The following is a 14,739-nucleotide window of genomic DNA, read 5'->3' on the forward strand; positions in this document are numbered from 1 at the left end:
TTAGAAAAGAACAGTCAGGAAAGGAGGCTGAGAAAGAATAGTTACAGAGTTTGGAGTAAAGCCTGGAGCCTTAATGGGGGTCATAGAAGCCAAGGAAATAGAAGGTTATACAAAGAAATGGAGTTATTCTGTCAAATGCTGATGAAAAGTCATTTGATTTATAGAAATAGAGTTCACTGGTGTTTCTTATTATGAACAAAAGCCATAATGAAGTGGTGTATTAGTCAGTTTGGGCTGCTATAACAAAACAGCCCAAACTGGGCAACTTAAAAACATCAGACATTTATTCCTTACAGTTCTAGAGGCTGGGAAGTCCAAGATCAAGGTGCCAGCAGATTTGGTGTCTGGTGAGGGTCTGCCTCCTGGTTCAAAGACAGCAGTCTTCTTGCTGTATCCTTTCATGACAGAAGGGGTAAAGGAACTTTCTGGAGTCTCTTCTAAAAGGGCACTAATCCCAATCGTGGGGCTCCACCCTCACGTTCTACTCACTGCCCAAAGGGCCCACCTCCTAATACCATCATATGGAAGGTTAGGATTTCAACATATGAATTTTGAGGGGACATGGCAATTCAGCCCATTGCAAATGAGTTGAAAGGTGATAAGTAGATGATAAATTGGACTCAATATGTGCACTGCTCCTGATGTACTCATACCCAGATTCACTCAAACACATGCTTATGTTTCTGCAGCTGGTGGCACCTGCTCCCATCTTCATGACAGTTTCTCCTCCCAGGCAGCCTGAGGCAGCTAGGCAGGAACAGCACAGCACATGTGCAGCAGGCCCAGACTAAGCCATTGGCCTCCTTGCCTTATTCTGACTACTGTCTCAGTCTTCTGGGGAGGAAGGACTGCATCCCTCCCCCATGTCTGCCTTAGGGGCTCTGGTTTCTCCTACCACTTCTGAGCCTGGAAGAAGCATCATGCCCCCTGATTACCATGAAGAACTGAGTAATGCAGCCTGGAAAAAAGGAAGAATTAATACCCTGTGAAGTAAACTCTGAACAATGGACAGGTCCAGGAGCCAGCAGGTAAATTGCTCACTGTCACTCCTCATCCTCAGTGACTATTCCAAGATGCAGTGGTTCCATTTGGCCTTTCCAGATATATCTGTGTTTTGTGTAAGCAGTGGCCTGCTCTCTAACAATCAGACTTGTATTAGCTTTTGTCCCTCTCCAGCCTCACTTTCCTTAAACCAGTTCCTTGAAGAGTCTTCTTCACCTCAGTAAATGACAACTGTCAAATTTAGTGTGTGTGTGTGTGTTGCATTAAAACTACAAAATGTGATTTTTAGCTTAGAGTTTTTCAACAGCTAACACTCTTTATTGAGTCATTTTGGAAGGGAGAAGAGTAAAAACAAACTCTCTTGTATTGTTTGTAGGAGAAAAATAATACAAAACATCCACATAAATAATTTCTATTGTCATTTTGTTTATTTTTGTTTTTCTCCCTGCCCCTCCTGATCTGGGCTTAAATTTAACATAATTTTTAATTTCTTTAAGAATTTTTAGTGAAAGCAGTCTTGAGAAAAAAGAACAAAGCTGGAGTTATCATGCTGCCTTACTTCAGACTATACTACAAAGTTACAGTAATCAAAATAGCATGGCATTGGCACAAAAGCAGACACATAAATCAATGTATCATAATAGAGAGCCCAGAAATAAACCCACACACCTATGGTCAATCAATCTATGACAAAGGAGCCAATAATATACAATGGAGAAAAGACAGTCTCTTCAGTAAGTGGTACTGGGAAAACTGGACAGCTATATGTAAAAGAATAAAATTGGAACATTTTCTCACAGCATATACAAATATAAACAAAATGGATTAAAGACCTAAATGTAAGATCAGAAACCATAAAACTCCTAGAAGAAAACATAGGCAGAACACCCTTTGACATAAATCATAGCAATATTTTTTGAATCTGTCTCCTAAGGCAAAGGAGACAAAAGCAAAAATAAACAAAGAGGACTTAATTAAACTTAAAAGCTTTTGCACGGCAAGGGAAACCATCAACAAATAAAAAGACAACCTACTCAAGGGGAGAAAATATTTGCAAATGATATGACCTATAAGGGGTTGATATCCAAAATATATAGACAGCTCATACTATTCAATATCAAAAAAATGAACAACCCAATTTAAAAATAGGCAGAAGACCCCAACAGACACTTTTTTCCAAAGAAGACATACAGATGGCTAACAAGCACATGAAAAAATGCTCAACATCACTGATCATCAGGGAAATGCAAATCAAAACCACAATGAGCTATTACCTCACATGTGTCAGAATGGCTATCATCAAAAAGTCTATAAATGAGAAATGTTGGCAAAGATGTGGAGAAAAGGAACCCTAGTACACTGTTGGTGGGAATGTAAATTGGTGCAATCACTATGGAAAACAATATGGAGATTCCTCAAAAAACTAAAAACAGAACTACCATATGACTCAGCAGTTCCACTATTGGCTATATAGCCAAAGAAAATGAAAACATGAATTTGAAAAGATACATGCATCCCAATGTTCACAGCAGTATTATTTACAATAGCTAAGATATGGGAACAACCTAAGTTTCCATCAACAGATGAATAGATAAAGAAAATGTGGTATATACATACAATGGAATATAACTCAGCCATAAAAAAGAATGAAATTCTGCTATTTGCAACAACATAGATGGACCTGGAGGGTATTTTGCTTATTGAAATAAGTCAGACAGAGAAAGACAAATACTGTATGTTATCACTTATAGGTGGAATCTAAAAAAATAAATGAACAAATAAAACAGAGACTCATGGATATAGAGATCAAACTAGTGGTTACCAATGGGGAAAGGGGAAGGGGGAGGGGTAAGGTAGTGGTAGGGGATTAAGAGGTACAAACTACTCTGTATAAGATAAATAAGCTACAAGGATATATTGTACAGCACAGGAAATATAGCTTTCTGAGTTTTTCTATGCAATTACCATGCAATGTTTCAAGATTAATGTTCACATTACACAGAAAATAACACTATTGAAATCCAGATATCTCAATAATTTCTTAAAATTAATCTACTGAGAACATGTGTGGCTACAATATATAGATTCAGAAGATTTCAAGATACAGAGTAAGTATGACTCTTATCAGAGGGCCTGTATGTAGCCTAAGTGGATTAGGATTCATGTTTGTGCTAATATTCCCAGACAGGGTCGCTGTGAATGATCGTACATTTTGGTCCCAGTATTAAAGTGCTCATCTGAGGGGCGAGGCTGTGCTGAAATCTGACTCAGGTTCCTCAAGCCAGGTCGTGAACCACGACAAGAGACTGTTTCTACCCAGGAGATGAAATTCCCTTTTCTTTGCACAAAGGCACTGGCCTCTTGCCAAGCCAAACACCCCTCTTTGGGACTGCATCTTCCCAGAGGGAGGAGCCTTTTTCTAATAACTCCTGAGGTAAGAAAGGGGAGGCATTTCCTAATTCATCCACCAGACACTGTGCCTTTTCCTAATACACCTGTCATGAGGAGGCACCTTTTCCTAGTTTGCACAAAGATCAGCAACTGTCTGTTCCCAGCCTTCATTTCTTTCTAATAAAGTCTTAAAAATGACTATAGTGCTTGAAATCTTGCCTCTAGACTGCACCTTCGGGGAAAAAAACCTTAACTTTCAGAGTTTTTCACTAACAACTGTTAACTAGGAAGCTTTAAGTTCTAGCTAACATAAAAGTTCTATTATTAGATTATCTATTATCAGAAAATACAGAGATTAGCAAACTTGGAGATTGATAAAAAAATAAAGAAAATTATACTTACTAAAGAGTATGGAATTTAAGTTTTCTGCTTCCTCAATCATATTTATTTTGTGTCAAAATTATCTTAAATTGTATGTCTATATTTTCTATTAAAAGCTATATATGACACATATAAATAAATTATAGTTTTGTGACCCAATTTAATAGTTCTATATGTGAGTAAACTATAATCCTTACCATCAGTGTCAGTGGCTCCATTATTTAATTCTTATGTTTGATTTATTTCTTGGTTGCTTGATTTAAATCTCCAAGTAATTCTTCTCTAGAAAAGTACATGGAGTATATATTTTCTAAGTTTTTAATCACAGTGTATCATGACAGCTGAGATTTCAGGCTCTCAGACCAAGTAGGTACAAATTCAACTCCTGATACCTTTCTTTTCCCATGTGACTCTAAGTAAATTTAACAATTTTGCACTTCATATTTTTCAAATTTCTCATTGGATTAGTGTAAGGCTAATGGAATCAATGCTTGTAAAGCACTTACTATACTGTTGAACATGTAAAAAGGACTTGATATATATTAGCTGAGTATAAAAATCTGAGGTGATAGTTTGCTCCTCCTTACATCCTTTCATGCTTCTCTGATCACCCAAATTGTCAAAATTCATGAAAAAACACAATTTCCTTCTTTCAAAGCTACTGTTTCTGTTGTTAGCCATCTTTCTTCATCTATAATGTTTGTCTTGTGATGGCCACTCATAAAATACAGTGGGATACTGTTAAAACCTGTTGTTTCCTGGCAGCTACTATGTCTGAATAGATATAGAAAGACCAGGGAGACAGTTGGAATGAAACAAACTTCAGGTACTTTGGAAAGATGCACTTTTCGGTTTCTGACCAGTTTCTGGTATTTACAGATCTCAAAACTCCAAGTTAAGGAATTGGAAATGGGAGAGTTGTAAGTTATTTCCTTTTCCTTTTCCTGGTAGACTTTGATCTATTAATAAATAACAGAATTTCTTCCAAAATCAGTTTTGTTCTGTTAAGCAATTTTAGTTTATGAATTTTTTTGTTTTTATATTTTTCTGTTTCTTCACTGTTTAGAGATACATTAGCCACGGTTACACTGAAGTGCTGGTGATACACCATTTTAAACTTGAAGATCCATTTAAACATTTTTTTTATGGTGCCCCAAATTTGGAAACAACTTAAATAATCTACAGTTCTACAGTTCAGTTATTGTTATATAAATTATATGATATTCATAACTTGGATTATTATGCACAATTCAAAATTACATTTTCAAAGATTCTTTACTGAAGCAACATGTTTTGTGAAAAAAAGCAAAATATAAAAGTAAATAATTTCAATCTTGCCAAAAAATATATATATGCATTGCATAAACAATATCCTGGGAAGAAACAGATGAATATGTTCAACACTTGCTATCTTGGGCTGATGGGATTATGGGTAAATTTATGGTAAATTATGGTACATTTTCCATGTATACAAAGATGTATACATCTTTTGTATACACCTGTGTACCAAAAATGTATACAAAATGTGTACATCTCTTTAATAAGCAAGTGTTTCTTTGGGGATTTGAAAAAACAGAATTTTTTTCTTTTTTCTTTTTAAGGAGAAAGTGAAGTCCTTAGAGAAACAATTGTGGTAGATGGGATTAAAATCAAAATTACCCCGAAGTATAAATTTTATTACTTAAGTAATGCATAAACAATTCTACTCATTTTTACATTTTTTCTTTAGAATTAGCCATTTTGAATAATATCAACCTCAAACAAACATTGTAACACTTAATAGAAGAGAAAAATAGAAAACTGGTTAGCTTAAGTAAAGGAGTCTATTTTGTGATTCATGTAGAATTTGTGGCCCATATTTTAAGAATGATGTTTGTTTGTATTAAAAGAGAAACGCCCACCAGCCTTTTAAAATTTACTACAGTGGTAATTGTTTCTCTTCACTTAAGAATTAGAAAATATTGAAAAGGAACACTGCTTATATCTATCATTGTCAAAAAATGACCATCTTCAGCAGCTTGATTTTGGCTAAAATAACATGCATATACTACGTGTTTATGTGGCACACATAGTTGAAATAAAGCACTACATTTTCTCGTCATCTGTGGAACACTTATTTTTTGTGCCCTTTTCTTTCCTGGATAAGAATTATGTATTTTGTAATACATATAGTATACTTTTAGCACCCAAATCTTATCACTAGTTTTACTTTAGAATAGTACAAACTCCGAGATCAGATATCAACTTTAAATAAAATGTCTATAAAATTTTGCAAAGAAGTCTTAAGGAAATAAACTATAATATTAGGATAATAAATACTTAACCAAATATATGAGAATTATTCAATGATGAGAACAGTACAATAAAATCAACATTTAGAAAATGATTTAACTTCAGAAATAAAGTACATAGGTTACAAATATATTAGACCTTTCGCTAAAAGTAGTACCTAAATACCTGTACTTTTTAAGTTATATTCATTTCCTTGATCTAGCCTCAGCTGCTCTAAATTATATCAAATAAGACAAAATTATTTAGTCAATGAGCAAGGAGATTCTATAGCTCTTTATGTAATTAATGGTTAGGAGAACAGACCGGCGCTAGAGTGTCTGGGTTCAAATCCCAGTGATGTTACTTACTAATCTGGGGAAGGAGCTGTAGCATGAGTGCCAGTCCGATGGATTCCTTCAAAGAATTTGAGAATCTGAGATAACCGGACTTTGAGATGCGCAAGAGAGAATGAAATGCTGGGACTTGAATGCATTAACCTCTGCTTCCCTTATTCTGCTAGCTTCACCTTTCCCACTGCATCCCAGGTTGTTCCATGGGCAGCTTTGATAACTGCAACCTTGCATACAGCCACGGCCATGCAGCTCTGGTGAAATCATCTTTATTATGTTTGCCAACAAAGAGGAAGGGGCATCTGTCTCTGAGCTCTAGTTAGGAAATCCTGTGCAATGATTGGTCAGGCTTGCTTATCACCTGATCAACCACATTGACTGTTGGGTGTGTATTAGCTTTCTATTGCCATGAAACAAATTACCACAAATTTTGTGGCTTCAAGAAAAGTGTTTATTATCTGACGGTTTCTGTGGGTCAGGAGTCTGGACAGCGTTTAGCTGGGCTCTCAGGATCTCACCAGGCTGAAATTAAGTTGTTAGGTGGGATTGTGATCCATCATCTGAGGTTTTGGGTTCTCTTCTTCCAGGCTCATTCAGGTTGTTGGCAGAAATTAAGTTCCTTGTGATTGCAGAAAACTGAGGCCTGTTTTCTTGCTGGCTGTGGGCTGAGGCACACCCTTAGCTACCGGAGGTGATGCTTATATTCTAACCACTTGGCCTTCTCACATCATGGCTGCTTACTTCTTAAAAGCCACCAGGAGGATCCCTCTTTTGTTCTGCTACGGTGAAGTCTTATATAATGTAACACAGCCATGGAAGTGACTGTTATTTTTACAGGTCCCACCAACCCTCAGAGGAGGGGGATGGTACAGGGTGTGACTACCTGGGGTGAGAATATTAGGTGTCATCCTAGAATTCTGCCTACAGTAAGGGTTAGAGTATTATGCTTGGAGCAGCCAGTATCACTGGCCATCCCTATGAGCTCACAGAGCTCCGTCATCCTCTACTCTCCTATGAAGGGAGACAAAAACAGTACCACTAATTTATCCAGCTTAGGAGATTTAAGGAAGGATGTTTTTATGTTGGTCTTTAATCTTCTTCTTTAATTTTTCAAGGTGTAAGGATAATGGACCTTCCCCTCTGGATATAAAGCCCTCGCAGTAAGTCAGGATTTCACTCTGCCTCTCCTTTTCTTTCCCTCCACGTAAGATACTTTCTGCATCCAAGTTTCTCAGTAAAAGTTTACTGAACTGAATTCATTACATGTTAAATGTGCTGATAATCTCATTTAGAAAAAAATTCCCACCCATCCTGGCATACTTGTTAACAAATCTAGCAGGAAAGCCATAAACTTAATGGACCAGACCTCTGAATTACTTCACAACCACCCCTATTCTGGAGATGAAGATCCTTTTTGTTTAGTCCTGATTCTCAACATGACATTTGCATTTTAGTCCACACCAATGGATATAGATAAACCGAATTTCTAATCTTGGATTCTGAAGCACAGCCAATAACACTTTATTAAACATAACATTTTCACTCAAAGTAAATTAATTTGGATTATTTTGGATAATTATTTTCATAAAAGATCAAAATAACGACTTTTCATATTGTATAAATGAATATGCTAAAAGAGACTACCACCCATTTTAAGGAAGTTTTACATTGTAGAAAAGGCCAATCCTACTTATAGAACCAAAAAGCCAATCTTTTTGGCACCACATTTAAGAAATCAAATACAGATGAAAAAATGCTGCTAATCCATCTTTTATTTTCTTTCTCTTTTAACTCATGCCAGCAAAATAAAGCTTAGGAATTCTATAGCAACAATAGCTTCCCATTAAATAGTGACAGAAATATGGCTCACTTTGATTACATATCAGCTTGTAAAAGTGTTACTTTTGTGAGAAAAGTTTGAGTAAAATATCTTCTTTGAAAGAGGAAATTTGAAAAGATCTGTAAGAACAGGAAATATGAGACAAGGAAAGACAAAAAATAGTGCCACTAGTTTTCCAGTTCAGAAGATTTAAGGGAGAATGTTTTTATGTTGGTCTTTAATTTTTAAGTATGGTTCCATTTAAATCTTAAAACAGTACACTTTTCTACACTCTGGAATGTGACAGATCTTGGCCACTCTAAAGGTTAACACATAGTTTAAAAAACAAAATACAACTGAGCAAATTTTACAGATCTTGTTGGCTTATTCAAGGATGCATGAAAGGGGCAACATCCAATCTAGCAGACAGAAAGGAGCTCCAAGGAGCTGTATGAAATGAAATTCGACTTTTACAGGCAGAAGGGGTCAGGAACAAGGAAGTTATACTAGATGAAAAAAAGCAGTTGGTTATGACAAGGTCACTTTCCTTTAGGGAATGGCAGGAGTCTATCAGGCAGATTACCTAACTAGTGCTAATCAGGAGATTCCTGATTGACTGGTGTAAGATTCCAGTCAATCTGGGAGAGCTGCAACTGTAATTAAGTCTCAGTTTGGTGATGTAGGGCTTAGCATAAGTGACTCCATTTGGGGCCTGTTGTCTTGTTTTTAACAACATTAAGAAAGATTCTCATGAATATTGCAAAGGACTCTGAAAAAGACTCTTAAGAGTTCAGGGCAAAGCCAGAAGTTTACAGTAATATTATAAATCACGCATGGGTTTTTCCAGAGTGGCATGATTCATGTTAAAGTTTCTATTCACTATTTCCAAAAACATTTTTAACCTTCACATTGTGGTAAGTCCCAAGTGCCACCTAGAAAAGGGAGAGAGTAGAGTTTTATAATATTCCGTCAACAAGTATTTATTCAAAAAATATTTGTAGAGTGCCTACTATATAAGGTATCATGATTGGCTCCACAGGTAATATGAAGATCAATGGGACATAAATTTTACCTTCGGGCAGATTATAGTCTGGTAGAGGTACTAAGATGTCCACAGATATCTATATAAAAAATATAATTCAGTGAACCATCCATCAGAGGCATTAAGTGCCACAGAAGCACAGAGGAGGAGGGTATGACTCTTGTTAGGAGTACCCAGTAAAAGTTTCATGAAAAAGGTAAAACAGAAGGGAACTTTTAAGGACAAAAACAAAAATGTATGAAGTGAACTGAAAATGTTTCTGGAAGACTTCAATGGGCAGAGTAAGGAATTAGGAAGCCTGAGGAGCCATCAAAGACACTGTGAGTAGGAAATTAACATTATCAGAACTGACTACTTTAGGAAGATTAATCTGAAGACAGTTGAAAATGGATTGAAGTAGGGGAAAAACTAGAGATAGAGAGGCCTGTTTTAGATCAATCTAATAAAAAGAGATGAAAGGATGTCAAATACCTAGATGTGATATTGTGATTTATATTAGGAAATATATATTTGGTCTTAGTCCTCATTTCTGGCACAGAGCTCCTAAAACCTTTGGAATTTCCTAAGTGGTGAGAGCCATAAAAGTGTCTCTTGTTATGTTAATAAGGTAATTTTGGGGCCTAAGGATGGGAACTGGTTGCCAGGAGAACCAATCATGTGATTAGATGGTTTGATCTTTCAAGCTGGCCCCCAGCCTCTGGAGGGGGGTGGGGGCTGGAGGTTGAATCAATCACCAGTGGCCAATGATTTAATCAGTCATGCCCATGTAATGAAGCCTCCATAAAACCCAAAAAAGACAGGGTTTGAAGAGCTTCTGGGTTGGTGAACACTTGGAGATTTGGGGAGAATGGCTTGCTCCAAGAGTGTATGGAAACTCCACACCCATTCCCACATACCATACCTTATTCATCTCTTCAATCCAGCTGTTCCTAAATTATATCCTCTTATAATAAACCGGTAATCTAGTAAACGGGTTTCCTGAGTTCTGTGAGTCGTTCTAGCAAATAAATCGAACCCAAGGAAGGGTTTGTGGCAACCTCCAGTCTGTAGCTCGTTGGTCAGAAGCACAGTTAACAACCTGGGCTTGCGACTGGCATCTGGGGGCAGGGGTCAGTCTTGTAGGACTGAACCCTTAACCTGTGGAATCTGATGCTATCTCTGAGGAGACAGTGTCAGATTGAACTGAACTGTAGGACACCCAGCTGGTGTCCCAAGCTTTGCTTGGTGTTATGGAGGTGTCCCCCCCTAAACACACACACACACACCTCACATGTTGGAATTAGATTCAGGAACCCAAAAGATTAGATGACAGGGAAAGAGGGCCCGGATTGAGATAGTAACAGTAGAAACCAAGAGGAGTAAGTTTATGCACAGAGTCAGAGTATACAACACGTAGCAGCTCCTCCACTAGAACTGAAGCTCCATGAAGGGGAGGGCTTACTGCACCTGTTGCTAGTCCTCAGTGCTTAGCGCTGTGCTTGCCCATAATATGCACTCAATATTTCTGACTGAATAAATGACTGGAATTTAAATGTGAGGAAGGGGCGGGTATTGTGTTTACTTGTATATTTGCCATGTTTCCACCAGGGATGTGGTTAATGCAGATATGTCCACCCAACTTCTGGTGAAGACAATGGTTACCTTTCATAACAGATACATAAGTAAGACCCCAAACAACACATTTCCTAATAGGGAATTCATGTTGTAAGATGTTAGTCATCTCCATTATTGTTTAAATGACTTTCGTTTGTGTTTCTCCATCTGAAAAATAAATTATTTTCCTTGAGAATAAATGCCTTGAAATTGTACTAAATCTACACTTTCCGTTTTCTCAAAAGAAAAGATCCATGATTTTCTTGAATCTTTCACTTCATTTCTCTATAACTAAGTTCCTAGGTCAAGAAAAGCGTAAGGCAGGAACAAGGCCATACTATTTGATGGGATAACCCTTCAGGAAGGAGAGCTTTTTAGGAAAGCTCCTTGATTAACTTGCTACCAAGTTTATTGACCTAGTGGAGAGACTGATGTAAACTACAGAAGGTGATAGTGTTTTTGATGGCTGCTTATTTAAAATGCAATTGTTTGCACAGCAAATGTATGACAAAAAAGCCATGTTGAAATATATACTTTATTTTTTATTTAATTCACTTGATGGATTTTAATTTTATTTATTTTTTAGACCAGTTTCCTGATTTTTCTATCCCCCCAAGTTTTATAACACTGTATAAGTTTAAGGTGTACAGCAAAATGATTTGATATATGTATATATTGTGAGGTGATTACCACAATAAGTTTAGTTAACATCCTTGATGGATTTTTAATTTGATCATATTTCTCAAAGACTAAAAGCTAATTCATTGGCAATGAAATCGTTTGTGATATATTGCCTTGACACTTCCCACTTTTAAAGACTAAAGATATGTAGGGCCCTCAGGAATTAAAACAACATAAATATAGTTCACATGTATAACTGCTTGAATTAAGACATAGTCTGTGTCATCATGAAGTTCCTAATCTGGCTGAGAATATATATAAATACATAAAAAGTAAATTTTTGTGTTACAATGTAAACAAAGTTCTATAGGAAAACAGAAGTGCAAAGGTTTATGGCCTGTTACTTCACTGAGGGTATAAATTAGGGTGCCAAGGAAGAGGAGAGAGGCGAAGTTGGAAAAGTGAATTTGGCCAGAGGTACATTGTAAGCAACCAAGTGTCAGAAGAGACTTTTAAGTAAGCACCTAAAAAGTAAGCTTTTTTTTATTTTGTTTTTCAAACCATTCTTATTTATTTACTTATTTAGGCTGCTCTGGGTCTTAGTTGCGGCATGCGGACTCTTAGTTGCAGTATGCAGCCTCTTAGTTGCGGCATGCATGCAGGATCTAGTACCAGGGATCAAACCCGGGCCCCCTGCACTGGGAGCATGGAGTCTTACCCACTGGGCCACCAGGGAAGTCCCAAAGTAAGTTTTTAAGTATGCTCATGTGTGTATTTCAGAAAGATCACACTAGCTAACAGTGTATAGGAGAGACTGGGGATATCAGATAAAGGGACCGTCCAAGTATGAGTTTATTTGCATTAATCCAGCGAACCAATATTAGTTGTCACTCTATTAAGTGTTTACACTTTACTAAGCACTGTTTAAGCTTACTTTTGGCCACAGGCAACTTTTCAGAGAGATGATCAGCTAGTAAACGGAGTCATAGGATCTGAACTGAGTTTCCAACTCTTAAACATGGCACACACTTTCTAGAGAGAAAGATAATTCGGTTTTCAGTTAAGCCCATGACTGTGGGAATAGAGAGGAAGTAATCACCCTAAGAAATTTTTTAGAAGGAGAACCAAAGGGATTTTTGAGGACAAACTGGCTTTGAGTAGTGAGGGAAAGGATCTGAGGATGTAGAGTTGGTGATTTTTTTGTTTGGTTGGCTGACCCTCTGCTCAGGAAAGTCTGGGAGAGGCAAGATCATGAATTTAGTTTTGGAAAGATGTTTTTGAGTTGCCTGTGGGGGACATCCATGTGGAAATGGCCAACACAGACCTGTAAATACTTCTCTGAAGCCCTGGAAAGAAATGAGATCCAAGATGGAATGACTGGGAATCTGAATATGACTGAAAAACATAAAAGTGAATGAAATAACCCCGACTCATGAAGGGTGAGATAGGATGGGACCTGGGAGTGCTTGCACATGCACCTAGACCAATGTCTTCTCAAGCAACAAAATACATAGAAACTGTAAGGGACTAAAAATAATTGCTTGAATGCACAGATGGGGCTAATATTAACAATAAGATACAAAAAGGCCACAAATCAACTGCCATTTCTGAGGTGCCAAGAGCAAAAGCAGGGTACTGTGCATGATCCCTGCACACAGAACCACCAAGGGGGTGGGCAGACCACCTAAACTACCCCTGTGCCAGACCCACCAATCCTCCCTCACCCCCACTTAAGGAACCAGCTCACCCCCCCTCCCCCTGCAGGAATGGGCAAGGGCACCTGTTTCTTGTACTCACTCACTCCAGCTGTAGCAGGACTCCCAATAAAGCCCAATAAAGCCTTACCTGAATTCTTCGTCCGGCCTCTTACCAATTTCTATTGATCATGAGACAGGCTGGGGCCTGAAACCTGGGATCTGGGACCTGAAACCTGGGATCTGGGACCCTTTGCTGCAGTGCTTGCACCTGGACAAAGCTCTCCTTCCGTAACAAAATACAAAGAAACTATAAGGGACTAAAAATAACTTCCCGCATGCGCAGCTGGGGAAAATTAAGAGCAACAACATACACAAAGACCAAAAACCCAACTGCCCCTTCTGAGGAGTCAGGAGCAAAAGCAGGGTACTGGGCATGCACCCTGTACACAGCACCAAGGGGGGTGGGCAGACCACCTAAGTCATCCCTGCATCCTGACCCCTAGACCCTCACCCTATATGAGGAACCAGCTCACGCACCCCACCCCCCAAGGGAGCGAGCAAGGACACCTGTTACTTAATTTCGCTCCTTCCTGCTGAAACAATAAAGTCTTGCCTGAATTTCTTATCTGGCCTCTCATCAAATTCTATTGATTAAGGAGTCCAAGAACCCTGGCCTGTAACAAACATAGAGTCCAAAGACCCTAGTGGTAAAAAAGGCACCATGGGTCAAGTCAATTTTTAAGTTGCAAATGTCAAGGATGATGTGAACTTAAGAAGACAGAAGAACCATGTGAGGGTGATGTCAGGGAAGCTAACTGAGAAGATCTCAGGATGGAGGAAAGGTTCAGTCAATTCTGTCAAACACTACAAAAAACAAGTAAGCAGACCACACAACTGTTACCAATGAAAGAAAGCGGCTTCATACACAGCCACATTGGATGAACTTAACACAAAACTGGGCCCAGCCAGGATTCTTCGCAGCCACGGCGGTCGACTTCTGTTTCTCCTAAGAGGCCAATTTGAGTCCTCCTTCATCGCCCTACCCTTTCCTCCCTTCTTGCATGTACTGTAAGTCTCCTCCACATATAAATGTTTGGGCACTTGCCTCCCACTCCTCTCCCTTACTGCAGCTTACCGTTTCCATGGAGACCTTCACTTAATTAACCCCGCGGAGAGAAGAGGGCGTTGCTGGCGGGAACGAAATCCACCAGAACAGTTGCGGGAAGAGCTGGAGTGGAGCGGAGGGTTGCTGAGAGGCGCCGGGAGGAGAAGCGCGGAGCAGCCGCGAGGTGGGGGCGATGGCGAGCTCCTTCCCCTGCCCCCCCCGCCCCGACCCCGTCACCCCGGCGCAACACGCGGCGCACGAAACTTGCAAAGTGCTGGCTGCGCGGCTGGGGTCAGGGTCTGGCAGTGTCAAGGGCGGGCTGCGCGCGGCACCCGGCACCCACAGGCTTCCTCCACTGAGCACCCGTCGCGCTTCGGCTTCCAGGTCCCTGGTCTTTTTCCTTTCCCCACCAGTCTAACCATTCTTAAAACCGCCGCCCTTCTCTTTAAACTCTGTTCTTTTCTCCA

The 14,739-nt window shown here is 38.9% G+C and overlaps 1 protein-coding gene across 4 annotated transcripts in view; it reads left to right on the plus strand.

Moving 5' to 3' along the window:
• The first annotated feature begins 14,319 nt into the window (after positions 1–14,319).
• Positions 14,320–14,739, plus strand: part of PTPRQ (protein tyrosine phosphatase receptor type Q) — a 280,514-nt gene continuing 280,094 nt past the window's right edge. Inside the window, exon 1 of one of the 4 annotated variants that reach the window (XM_059936586.1) lies at positions 14,320–14,456. The gene's annotated coding sequence lies outside the window, so the exon portion shown is untranslated. The remainder of the gene's footprint in view (positions 14,457–14,739) is intronic. The other 3 variants (XM_059936587.1, XM_059936583.1, XM_059936585.1) reach the window with 3 other exon arrangements.

Source organism: Balaenoptera ricei, chromosome 10 (assembly GCF_028023285.1).
Source record: "Balaenoptera ricei isolate mBalRic1 chromosome 10, mBalRic1.hap2, whole genome shotgun sequence".
NCBI lineage: Eukaryota > Metazoa > Chordata > Mammalia > Artiodactyla > Balaenopteridae > Balaenoptera > Balaenoptera ricei.